This window comes from Rhipicephalus microplus, unplaced genomic scaffold (genome assembly GCF_043290135.1).
Source record: "Rhipicephalus microplus isolate Deutch F79 unplaced genomic scaffold, USDA_Rmic scaffold_151, whole genome shotgun sequence".
Classification (NCBI taxonomy): domain Eukaryota; kingdom Metazoa; phylum Arthropoda; class Arachnida; order Ixodida; family Ixodidae; genus Rhipicephalus; species Rhipicephalus microplus.
Genome location: NW_027464722.1, coordinates 175001 through 187500, shown reverse-complemented (window position 1 = coordinate 187500; position 12500 = coordinate 175001). Strand labels below are relative to the sequence as shown.

Here is a 12500-nt window from a genome sequence, read left to right as displayed (position 1 = left end):
TTTGGCTGAGCCTGGCTGGCGGCCCACTCACTCGATCGCCATGTCTGTTTGCCACAGTTTTCCCGGTGGTGCCGCACCCGGGCTCGCCCCGGCTGACGCAGTTTTCGCGCCGCCCCGGCTGACGCGGTTTCGTGCCGCCCCGGCAGACGCGGTTTTTTGCGCCGCCCCGGCTGACGCGGTTTTTTGCCGCCCCGGCTGACGCAGTTCGGACTTGGCACTTTTCGGCTGTGCCTGGCTGGCGGCCCACTCACTCGATCGCCATGTCTGTTTGCCACAGTTTTCCCGGTGGTGCCGCACCCGGGCTCGCCCCGGCAGACGCGTTTTTTTTTTTTCTTTCGCCCCGGCTGACGCAGTTTTCGCGCCGCCCCGGCTGACGCGGTTTCGTGCCGCCCCGGCAGACGCGGTTTTTTGCGCCGCCCCGGCTGACGCGGTTTTTGCCGCCCCGGCTGACGCAGTTCGGACTTAGCACTTTTTGGCTGAGCCTGGCTGGTGGCCCACTCACTCGATCGCCATGTCTGTTAGCCACAGTTTTCCCGGTGGTGCCGCACCCGGGCTCGCCCCGGCTGACGCAGTTTTCGCGCCGCCCCGGCTGACGCGGTTTCGTGCCGCCCCGGCAGACGCGGTTTTCGCGCCGCCCCGGCTGACGCGGTTTTTGCCGCCCCGGCTGACGCAGTTCGGACTTAGCACTTTTCGGCTGTGCCTGGCTGGCGGCCCACTCACTCGATCGCCATGTCTGTTTGCCACAGTTTTCCCGGTGGTGCCGCACCCGGGCTCGCCCCGGCTGACGCAGTTTTCGCGCCGCCCCGGCTGACGCGGTTTCGTGCCGCCCCGGCAGACGCGGTTTTCGCGCCGCCCCGGCTGACGCGGTTTCGTGCCGCCCCGGCAGACGCGGTTTTTTGCCGCCCCAGCTGACGCAGTTCGGACTTAGCACTTTTTGGCTGAGCCTTGCTGGCGGCCCACTCACTCGATCGCCATGTCTGTTTGCCACAGTTTTCCCGGTGGTGCCGCACCCGGGCTCGCCCCGGCAGACGCGTTTTTTTTTTTCTTTCGCCCCGGCTGACGCAGTTTTCGCGCCGCCCCGGCAGACGCGGTTTTCGCGCCGCCCCGGCAGACGCGGTTTTTTGCGCCGCCCCGGCTGACGCGGTTTTTTGCCGCCCCGGCTGACGCAGTTCGGACTTGGCACTTTTTGGCTGAGCCTGGCTGGCGGCCCACTCACTCGATCGCCATGTCTGTTTGCCACAGTTTTCCCGGTGGTGCCGCACCCGGGCTCGCCCCGGCTGACGCAGTTTTCGCGCCGCCCCGGCTGACGCGGTTTCGTGCCGCCCCGGCAGACGCGGTTTTTTGCGCCGCCCCGGCTGACGCGGTTTTTTGCCGCCCCGGCTGACACGGTTCGGACTTTGCACTTTTCGGCTGTGCCTGGCTGGCGGCCCACTCACTCGATCGCCATGTCTGTTTGCCACAGTTTTCCCGGTGGTGCCGCACCCGGGCTCGCCCCGGCAGACGCGTTTTTTTTTTTTTTTCTTTCGCCCCGGCTGACGCAGTTTTCGCGCCGCCCCGGCTGACGCGGTTTCGTGCCGCCCCGGCTGACGTGGTTTTTGCCGCCCCGGCTGACGCAGTTCGGACTTTGCACTTTTTGGCTGAGCCTGGCTGGCGGCCCACTCACTCGATCGCCATGTCTGTTTGCCACAGTTTTCCCGGTGGTGCCGCACCCGGGCTCGCCCCGGCAGACGCGTTTTTTTTTTTCCTTCGCCCCGGCAGACGTGGTTCCCCCCCCCCCCCCCCTCCGTCTTTCTTTTTGTTTTTTTTTTCGCCGCGGCTGAAGTGGATTTTTCGGTGCCTCGACGCCCCGGTAGTCGCGGTTTTTCCGTTTCCGCACGGCCCCGGCTGACGCTGCTCGGTCACAGTCGCCTTTTGTGGTGATTGCAGACTTCTTGAGCGCGGGTGTTTTTTTTTTTGTTGTTGTTGTTGTTTTATTACGCATTCGCTCCAGCAGACGCTGTTTAGACTTTTTGTTTCCTCTTTTATCCTGCGACGAGGTGACGAGGTTTATTCGGTGCCCCGCCGCCCCGGCTGAAGTGATTTTTCCTGTCCCGTGCCGCCCCGGCTGACGCGGTTGGGACTTCGCGTTTGTTCGGCCGCCACGGGTTTTGGCGCACTCGCTCGGTTGCTTGTTGTTGCCACTTGTTGCGAACCCAGGTTTCTTGAGCGAGCGCGGGCGTTTTTTCTTCCTTTCTTTCTTTGTTCTATGTGTTAGCGAATCGGCCTTTAATATCACACGAGGACTCACAACCAACAATTTTCAGTTTGAAGTGTAAAAAATCTGCAGGTGTTGACGTAACTGACTTGCCCCGTACCCTTGAGTACATCCATGAAGTTCTCGTAGTACTACTAAATCGCATTATTCCAAGTGGAGAAATTCCCATAAACTTGCAAACCTCTACACGAAAATCGGTGCGCGTGATAAAGTTGAAAATTATCGTCCGATATCAAATGTGCCTTCTATAACACAAATTCTAGGAAAAAAAAAAAACACTTGTTCGCCGTTTTCTGCGCCGTGACTGGCAGCACTCCGGCGAAGCGAAACGGGGTCGATTCGAGCACGATATCGGCGTCTTTCGACGTGCTCGCCGGCGACCGTCGCACGAGTACGTCGCACGAGCGCGTCTGCCGGGGCGCCGTTTGCGAAGCCGACGCAAAAGTGGGAACCGCCGCTCGGATGATCGCCGCTTTCGGCAGAGTGAGTGTTGGCACTCCGGGGAAGCGAAACAGCGTGAATGCGCCCACGAAATCGGCGTATTTTGAAGTGCCCGCCGGCGACCGTCGCACGAGTACGGTAAACCGCGTCAGCCGGGGCGTAGTTCGGGACGCCGACGAAAAAGTGGGAAGCGCAACTCGGATCTTCGCCGTTTTTGCAGGAGTGAGTGGCGGCCCTCCTGCGAGACCAAGAAGCATCGATTCGTGCACGAATTCGGCGCCTTTCGACGTGATCGCCGGCGACCGTCGCTCGAGTAGGGCAAACCGCGTCTGCCGGGGCGGGCTTCGGGACGCCGATGCGAAAGTGGGAAACGCTGCTCGGATGTTCGCCGTTTTTGGCCGAGTGAGTGCTGGCACTCGGGCGAAGCCAAACGGGGCCGATTACGGCACGATATCGGCGTCTTTCGACGTGCCCGCCGGCGACCGTCGCACGAGTACGGTAAACCGCGTCAGCCCGGGCGGAGTTCGGGACGCCGATGCGAAAGTGGAGAACGCCGCTCGGATCTTCGCCGTTTTTGGAGGAGTGAGTGGCGGCACTCCGGAGAAGCCAAGGAGCGCCAATTAGCGCACGATATCGGCGTCTTTCGACGCGCTCGCCGGCGACCGTCGCACGAGTAGGGCAAACCGCGTCTGCCGGGGCGGGGTTTACGACGCCGACGCAAAAGTGGGAACCGCCGCTCGGATGTTGGCCGTTTTTGGCAGAGTGAGTGCTGGCACTCCGGCGACGCGAAAGAGCGCGAATGCGCCCACGAAAGTGGCGTATTTGGACGTGCGTGACGGCGACCGCTGCAGGAGTACGAAAAACCACGTCAGCCGGGGCGAGCGACACACGGCGGTCTGGGTGCTTATCGCTGCTATTATAGGGGCACCCCGGCAGACGCAGAAAAAAAAAAAAAAAATTTTCGACCTTCTTTTTTGCTGGTCGAGCTCGGGTAACCCAGGTCGCAATGGGAGCCGCGCACGAAAGCGGCGTCGCGAGACGCGTTCGCGGTCGCTAGTCGCACGAGCTCGGCAACCGCGTCAGCCGGCGCGGAGTTCGGGATGCCGACGGCTAAGTGGGTACCGCTGCTCGGATGTTCGCCGTTTTTGGCCGAGTGAGTGCTGGCACTCCGGTGAAGCCAAGGAGCGCCAATTCGTGCACGATATCGGCGTCTTTCGACGTGCCCGCCGGCCACCGCCGCACGAGTACGGCAAACCGCGTCTGCCGGGGCGGGGTTCGCGACGCGTACGCAATAGTGGGAACCGTCGCTCGGATGTTCGTCGTCTTTGGCCGAGCGAGTGCTGGCACTCCGGCGAAGCGAAACGGGGCCGATTCGGGCACGATATCGGCGTATTTCGACGTGCTCGCCGGCGACCGTCGCACGAGTACGGCAAAGCGCGTCTGCCGGGGCGAGGTTTGCGACGCCGACGAAAAAGTGGGAAGCGCCGCTCGGATCTTCGCCGTTTTTGCAGGAGTGAGTGGCGGCCCTCCTGCGAGACCAAGAAGCATCGACTCGCGCACGATATCGGTGTCTTTCGACGTGCCCGCCGGCCACCGCCGCACGAGTACGGCAAACCGCGTATGCCGGGGCGGGGTTGGCGACGCCGACGCAAAAGTGGGAACCGCCACTAGGATGTTCGCCGTTTTTGGCAGAGTGAGTGCTGGCACTCCGGCGAAGCGAAAGAGCGCGAATGCGCCCACGAAAGTGGCGTGTTTGGACGTGCTTGACGACGACCACCGCAGGAAAACGAAAAACCACGTCAGCCGGGGCGAGCGACCCATGGCGGTCTGGGTGCTTATCGCTGCTATTATAGGGGCACCCCGGCAGACGCAAAAAAAAAAAAAAATTTTTTTTCGACATTCTTTTTTGCTCGTCGACCTCGGGTGACCCAGGTCGCAGTGGGAGCCGCGCACGAAAGCGGCGTCGCGAGACGGCTTCGCGGTCGCTAGTCGCACGAGCTCGGCAACCGCGTCTGCCGGGGCGGAGTTCGGGACGCCGACGGCTAAGTGGGAACCGCCGCTCGGATGTTCGCCGTTTGTGGCCGAGTGAGTGCTGGCACTCCGGCGAAGCCAAACGGGGCCGATTCCGGCACGATATCGGCGTCTTTCTACGTGCTCGCCGGCGACCGTCGCACGAGTACGGCAAAGTGCGTCTGCCGGGGCGGGGTTTGCGACGCGTACGCAATAGTGAGAACCGTCGCTCGGATGTTCGTCGTCTTTCGCCGAGCCAGTGCTGGCAATCCGGCGAAGCCGAACGGAGCCGATTCGGGCACGATATCGGCGTCTTTCCACGTGCTCGCCGGCGACCGTCGCACGAGTACGGTAAACCGCGTCAGCCGGGGCGGAGTTCGGGACGCCGATGCGAAAGTGGGAAGCGCCGCTCGGATCTTCGCCGTTTTTGGAGGAGTCAGTGGCGGCACTCCGGTGAAGCCAAGGTGCGCCAATTCGCGCACGATATCGGCGTCTTTCGACGTGCCCGCCGGCCACCGTCGAACGAGTACGGCAAACCTCGTCTGCCGGGGCGGGGTTTGCGACGCCGACGCAAAAGTGGGAACCGCCGCTCGGATGTTCGCCGTTTTTGGCAGAGTGAGTGCTGGCACTCCGGCGAAGCGAAAGAGCGCGAATGCGCCCACGAAAGTGGCGTGTTTGGACGTGCTTGACGACGACCACCGCAGGAAAACGAAAAACCACGTCAGCCGGGGCGAGCGACCCATGGCGGTCTGGGTGCTTATCGCTGCTATTATAGGGGCACCCCGGCAGACGCAAAAAAAAAAAAAAATTTTTTTTCGACATTCTTTTTTGCTCGTCGACCTCGGGTGACCCAGGTCGCAGTGGGAGCCGCGCACGAAAGCGGCGTCGCGAGACGGCTTCGCGGTCGCTAGTCGCACGAGCTCGGCAACCGCGTCTGCCGGGGCGGAGTTCGGGACGCCGACGGCTAAGTGGGAACCGCCGCTCGGATGTTCGCCGTTTGTGGCCGAGTGAGTGCTGGCACTCCGGCGAAGCCAAACGGGGCCGATTCCGGCACGATATCGGCGTCTTTCTACGTGCTCGCCGGCGACCGTCGCACGAGTACGGCAAAGTGCGTCTGCCGGGGCGGGGTTTGCGACGCGTACGCAATAGTGAGAACCGTCGCTCGGATGTTCGTCGTCTTTCGCCGAGCCAGTGCTGGCACTCCGGCGAAGCCGAACGGAGCCGATTCGGGCACGATATCGGCGTCTTTCCACGTGCTCGCCGGCGACCGTCGCACGAGTACGGTAAACCGCGTCAGCCGGGGCGGAGTTCGGGACGCCGATGCGAAAGTGGGAAGCGCCGCTCGGATCTTCGCCGTTTTTGGAGGAGTCAGTGGCGGCACTCCGGTGAAGCCAAGGTGCGCCAATTCGCGCACGATATCGGCGTCTTTCGACGTGCCCGCCGGCCACCGTCGCACGAGTACGGCAAACCTCGTCTGCCGGGGCGGGGTTTGCGACGCCGACGCAAAAGTGGGAACCGCCGCTCGGATGTTCGCCGTTTTTGGCAGAGTGAGTGCTGGCACTCCGGCGAAGCGAAAGAGCGTGAATGCGCCCACGAAAGTAGCGTATTTGGACGTGCTTGACGGCGACCGCCGCAGGAGTACGAAAAACCACGTCAGCCGGGGCGAGCGACCCACGGCGGTCTGGGTGCTTATCGCTGCTATTATAGGGGCACCCCGGCAGACGCAGAAAGAAAAAAAAAAATGGGGACATGGCGTGCGTCACCGTGCGGCTTCGCAGCGTTGCCGAAGTCGCCGAGCCCTTCGACTGAGCCGAACGGCGGACAGGGAACGTTGGTCGGCCGTTCTAACCTGTCGGTGCCACGCCGAGACGTCGTTAAGGAAAACCGCGTCGTGGGCCTCTACGACGCCGTCGAGTCGTTGTACGTTTGGTGTCCAGCGTGTCGGCGGCGAGTAGCGGACACGTCGTTCACGACTTCGGTCTTTCGCAGTCGACGCGAACTTGCGGAGAGTCGTGGTGCCTCACGTTTTCGGCAGAAACCGCGGCGGAATTTTCCCGTGCGTGCGCGCACGACCTCGGTGCTGTGCCGTCAGCGTAGTGTTGCACAAACTCGTGGCCTACCCAAGGTGCGGTACGTTTGCGGCCGTATCCTCGGTGGGAATTTCGTGAGTAGGGTCGCAAATTCTACGACCTCGGCGGGTTTGAGAGCGACGTAGACTTGTGGCACGCTCAACATGCCACACGTTTCGGGGCACACCCGCGGTGAAATTTTCTCGAGTACGCTCGTATTAGGGCCCAAGGAGGTCTGGGTACTTATCGCTGCTATTATGTGGGGGTTCTCGTGAGCGGCGTACGCGAAAGCGACCGGGTGTCTGATATGCGGCGGGCTTCGGCCTCGTCAAGCGTGTCCTCGGGTCTGCTCCAGGGGAATCCACGGCAGTCGTCTGCAGCCTCATCCGCTTGATGCGTTAGGGGCTGGTTGTCGGACGGTGCCGTTTTACCACGATATCGAGGTGTGTTCCGTGTCGTCCTCGGGCGATTCAGATGCGAAAGCGCCGAAGACGCGGGCGTGACCCGTCGTCTGGCGGCTTTGCAGTCTCGGCTCCGTTGCTAGTTCCGGCCGGTCCACCGACAGTGCAGCGGGCTTGGGCAACCCGCACGGCGCGACCGAGTCGATGCAACGAAAAAGAGCGAGCATGAACGTGCTTCTTGCCGCACGGCTCCCACTCGTCTTTCGGGAAGGTTGTGCCGTAGCGAGCTCGAACGCCGTCATCTCGGAGTGCAAAATAAGCGTGTTGGGGCGCCTGAAGGTGGCCTCCGCCGCACACAGACTGCGTCCGGCCCGCCGAGGGCGAGGACGGACGCGCAGTCGAACGATTACCTGGTTGATCCTGCCAGTAATCATATGCTTGTCTCAAAGATTAAGCCATGCATGTCTAAGTACATGCCGAAATAAGGCGAAACCGCGAATGGCTCATTAAATCAGTTATGGTTCCTTAGATCGTTTCTTCCTACTTGGATAACTGTGGCAATTCTAGAGCTAATACATGCAGTGAGCCTGGAGCCCTTTGGGTAACGGGTGCTTTTATTAGACCAAGATCGATCGGGTTTCGGCCCGTATTGTGTGGTGACTCTGGATAACTTTGTGCTGATCGCATGGCCACGAGCCGGCGACGTTTCTTTCAAGTGTCTGCCTTATCAACTTTCGATGGTAGGTTACTTGCTTACCATGGTTGTTACGGGTAACGGAGAATCAGGGTTCGATTCCGGAGAGGGAGCCTGAGAAACGGCTACCACATCCAAGGAAGGCAGCAGGCGCGCAAATTACCCACTCCCGGCACGGGGAGGTAGTGACGAAAAATAACAATACGGGACTCTTTTGAGGCCCCGTAATTGAAATGAGTACACTCTAAATCCTTTAACGAGGATCAATTGGAGGGCAAGTCTGGTGCCAGCAGCCGCGGTAATTCCAGCTCCAATAGCGTATACTAAAGCTGCTGCGGTTAAAAAGCTCGTAGTTGGATCTCAGTTCCAGACGAGTAGTGCATCTACCCGATGCGACGGCTTGGACTGAACATCATGCCGGTTCTTTCTTGGTGCACTTCATTGTGTGCCTCGAGATGGCCGGTGCTTTTACTTTGAAAAAATTAGAGTGCTCAACGCAGGCGAGTCGCCTGAATAAACTTGCATGGAATAATAGAACAAGACCTCGTTTCTGTTCTGTTGGTTTTTGGAATACGAGGTAATGATTAAGAGGGACGGACGGGGGCATTCGTATTGCGGCGCTAGAGGTGAAATTCTTGGACCGTCGCAAGACGAACTACTGCGAAAGCATTTGCCAAGAATGTTTTCATTGATCAAGAACGAAAGTCAGAGGTTCGAAGGCGATCAGATACCGCCCTAGTTCTGACCATAAACGATGCCAACCAGCGATCCGCCTGAGTTACTCAAATGACTCGGCGGGCAGCTTCCGGGAAACCAAAGTATTTGGGTTCCGGGGGAAGTATGGTTGCAAAGCTGAAACTTAAAGGAATTGACGGAAGGGCACCACCAGGAGTGGAGCCTGCGGCTTAATTTGACTCAACACGGGAAAACTTACCCGGCCCGGACACTGGGAGGATTGACAGATTGAGAGCTCTTTCTTGATTCGGTGGATGGTGGTGCATGGCCGTTCTTAGTTGGTGGAGCGATTTGTCTGGTTAATTCCGATAACGAACGAGACTCTAGCCTATTAAATAGGTGCGGGGTTCCCAGCACCTTACAACCTTCTTAGAGGGACAAGCGGCTCCTAGCCGCACGAAACAGAGCAATAACAGGTCTGTGATGCCCTTAGATGTCCGGGGCCGCACGCGCGCTACACTGAAGGAAGCAGCGTGTCTTTATCCCTGTCTGAAAAGACTGGGTAACCCGTGGAACTTCTTTCGTGATTGGGATAGGGGCTTGCAATTGTTCCCCTTGAACGAGGAATTCCCAGTAAGCGCGAGTCATAAGCTCGCGTTGATTACGTCCCTGCCCTTTGTACACACCGCCCGTCGCTACTACCGATTGAATGATTTAGTGAGGTCTTCGGACCGATGTCCGGCGCGGCCTTTCGGTTGCGCCGGTCTGTTGGAAAGATGACCAAACTTGATCATTTAGAGGAAGTAAAAGTCGTAACAAGGTTTCCGTAGGTGAACCTGCGGAAGGATCATTAACGGATTGTGAAGGGTGAGCGCCTCAGCTGCGTCTGCGCCCGACACTTTCTGCCGCTGACCCCGTTTGGACGCGGGGTCGGCTTTTCCCCACGGGGCTGCCTGAATGTGGAGCGGCACCCCGTGACAAATTGTTGCGCCCAGCGGACGCCAACACCGCGACCTTGGACGGTCGGCCAGGTGGCGGACGCGGGTACAAACGGCGCAACGCACTCATAGGTCGGCTTTCGACCCGCCACTGCACCGTGGCTCGAAGCGCTCGAAATGCGCGACCCGACCGCTGCGGGACCGCCTAGTACTGTAAACAGGAGCGGCGGAGCGCGAACGGCGAGTCGTGGTTACGTCGGTAGAAGGCGAGGCTGCGCGTTCCCGAAACGCCAGCCGAGTGCCCTCCCGACCGTTCGAGCGTGCAAGAACGAGACCCGACAATCGCGCGGCGACTGCCAAGTACGAGAGGAACGGCACAAGCGTCGGCGGTCGGTCAAGGAACTGGCGATGTGACGGGTCCGCTGTGCACCAGTGCATACCGTCCCGCCGTCCGCGGCAAGCGCCTCCGCGTCCTCGGGTGACGGAGGCTGCCGGTCGGTTCTTGCAGGCGAGGGATCTCGCTGGCACCGGTTCGCGTTGACGCGCGGCCGGTCATGGCACGGCGATGCGACGGCCGAGGTGCGCAGTACTCGATGGAGGAACCGCACGCTCCGATGACCGTCCCGCCCTCCGCGGCGTATGCGTACCGACCGTAATGGTTGCAGCAGCGCCGGCCGGCTTTTGAATTCGCCACACGAAACACGGTGCGAGATCGCGGTTAGGGGAGCGTCGACGTTGCCAGGCGTTTTGCTTGCTGCCGAGGGAAAGGCGGCACGGCCACGTCGCGCTCGTCGCGATTAGCGGGTCTGCGCGCTTTGGGAAGGTGCCGCAACGACTTGCCGAAAGAGGAAGCACGGAAGAACGAGGGACTTGGACGTCCCGACAATTGAACGCACTTGCGGCCAGGCCCTTGCTGGCTTCGTTCTTCCGCCTCGAGTAGGCTCGTACGCGGCTCCGGCGCCGAAAGTGGTCCTTGGCACCGACTTCGGTGGACGTGGGAAGTGCCGCGCAAGTACGGCGCGCCTGGCTCCACCTGTTGGCTAAAGTAGGCAGCCGGATCGGCATTTTGGTGTGCGGTGGCAAACCGTGGATGCGAAAAAAGCTTGTGCGATTTCGTGGAACAAAAAGCGGGGGTCCCCCTTTTTATGCGGAGGAGACCGACCCGCCCGCCGTGGTGAACCGCGACGCCACGGTAAAAACGGGAGAGGCTTGTCGATGGGACCGTGCATCCCGCGCTCCACGGAGGCCGGGAGGCGGCCGCCCGAGGAAATGTGTAGCCGTCGAGGCCCGCATCTGCGTGCACTCTTATCCAAATGGGTGTACCGCAGGCATTTTCTGGTTAGGCGGGCCAATGAGAGCGAGCACACAACGATACCTACGGGTCCGGCTTGGAGAACCGGCTTCGACGCCTCCCGAGTATTTATAGAGGGGTGGACCACGAAAGCACTCGCAAGTAGCGGAAGCGAAACGCCGTCCGAAACACACCGTTTGCTCGATTTGCGGCAGCCGAAAAAGGCGCGGCAGAGTTTTGGAGTCCAAGCGTGCGCTGAAAAGCGCCCTTCTTGGCCACTGTTTGGCCGAGTGCCAGAAACGTTTGGTTTTGACTGTACGGAATTGAACAAACACTTTTTCACGACTCTAAGCGGTGGATCACTCGGTTCTCGGGTCGATGAAGAACGCAGCCAGCTGCGAGACTTGGTGTGAATTGCAGGACACACTGAGCACTGATTCTTTGAACGCACATTGCGGCCTTGGGTCTTCCCTTGGCTTCGTCTGTCTGAGGGTCGGATCACATATCAAGAGAGCCTTCGGCGCACAAGGGAACGTGAGCCGTCGACTCGTTTTGACCGCGTCGGCAACACGGACAGCACGCTGAACACCTCACAGCGAGCGCCAACAGCGGCCACTCAAGGGCGAGACGGTGGCGACCGTCGTGCCAGAGCCCAACCGAAACGGGGGCGACCGACTGCATTGAGGATGTGGCACCTCGTTGAGACCGCCGCAGGACTTCGAGTCGGAAGGAAGCCTGCAGGGAAAGTGCGGTCGAGGTTGCGTACTCCTCTCTGCGACCGGGCGCGCAAGAGCTGCGAGAGCCACGGACGCGCAACTTTAACGCACGGTAAACACGAGGAGCGAAAGCCGGCCAGCAAAGCTTCTCCAGCCGTGCGCAAAGTGCGCGAGATCGCAGCCTTGCGTTGCGCTTGTTGCCCTCGAAGTAAGCAGGGTGTCCCGTAGACCGGGCGCTCGAACACGCTGCGGGGCCGTGCCTCCTCCAGGCTTTGCCGCGCGAACAGGGAACGTTCGCGCGCAAAGCGCAGGGAGGTGAGGAGGCTGCGCCCGACGTTTGCGGTTCGCTGCGTACGCGGTTGATGCGGAGAGCACGGCGCGACGACTTGCCGCGAAGCGGAAAAAGTCTCCCGCACGAGTTGGCGAAACGTTGGCGAAGCTTAAGGCGTTCTCGTCGTAGTCCGCCGTCGGTCTAAGTGCTTCGCAGTTCCCGTCCCGTTCAAAAAACTGGGCCACTCCAGTTGGGGCGGGGGCGACGCTACACGAGACGATGCCTCTCGCCAGGCTGCGTGGCTGCCCTTGCGGCGGCGGCGACTGGCCTCGGCGGTGTTTGGGCTTTCGACACGGTCGTTTATCACGCAACTGCTCGGACGACGCACGCGCGCAGCGGAATGCCGCTTGCCAGCCTTGTGAAGATGTGACCCTGTACAGGGTTGCGGGCGCACTTGGTAGGGCGTCGTACTCGGTTCGCGATGGGTTTACGAACGTGTCCCGTCACTTCCACGTCACACCGGTTGTGCGCCGCACGCGTGCAGCGGGGAAGCCGATTGCCAGCCTTGTGAAGAAGTGGCCCTGTACAGGGTTGCGGGCGCACTTGGTAGGGCGAGCGCACGCGGTCGTGCAGGAAGTTGATGGAAGCGAATGTATCCGCTGTCGACCTCAGATCAGGCGAGACAACCCGCTGAATTTAAGCATATCACTAAGCGGAGGAAAAGAAACCAACAGGGATTC

At 60.7% G+C, this 12500-nt stretch overlaps 3 non-coding genes across 3 annotated transcripts in view; all 3 read left to right on the top strand.

Moving 5' to 3' along the window:
* The first annotated feature begins 7582 nt into the window (after positions 1 to 7582).
* Positions 7583 to 9397, top strand: LOC142791196 (small subunit ribosomal RNA). The gene has a single exon (XR_012890059.1). It is a non-coding gene; the product is annotated as a small subunit ribosomal RNA (ribosomal RNA).
* A 1719-nt stretch (positions 9398 to 11116) lies between these two features.
* LOC142791163 (5.8S ribosomal RNA) lies at positions 11117 to 11269 on the top strand. Its single transcript, XR_012890039.1, has one exon. It is a non-coding gene; the product is annotated as a 5.8S ribosomal RNA (ribosomal RNA).
* Positions 11270 to 12423: 1154 nt separating this feature from the next.
* LOC142791158 (large subunit ribosomal RNA) overlaps positions 12424 to 12500 on the top strand; it is a 4008-nt gene continuing 3931 nt past the window's right edge. Inside the window, exon 1 of the ribosomal RNA XR_012890037.1 lies at positions 12424 to 12500. This exon is cut by the window's right edge and continues 3931 nt beyond it. This is a non-coding gene — a ribosomal RNA (large subunit ribosomal RNA).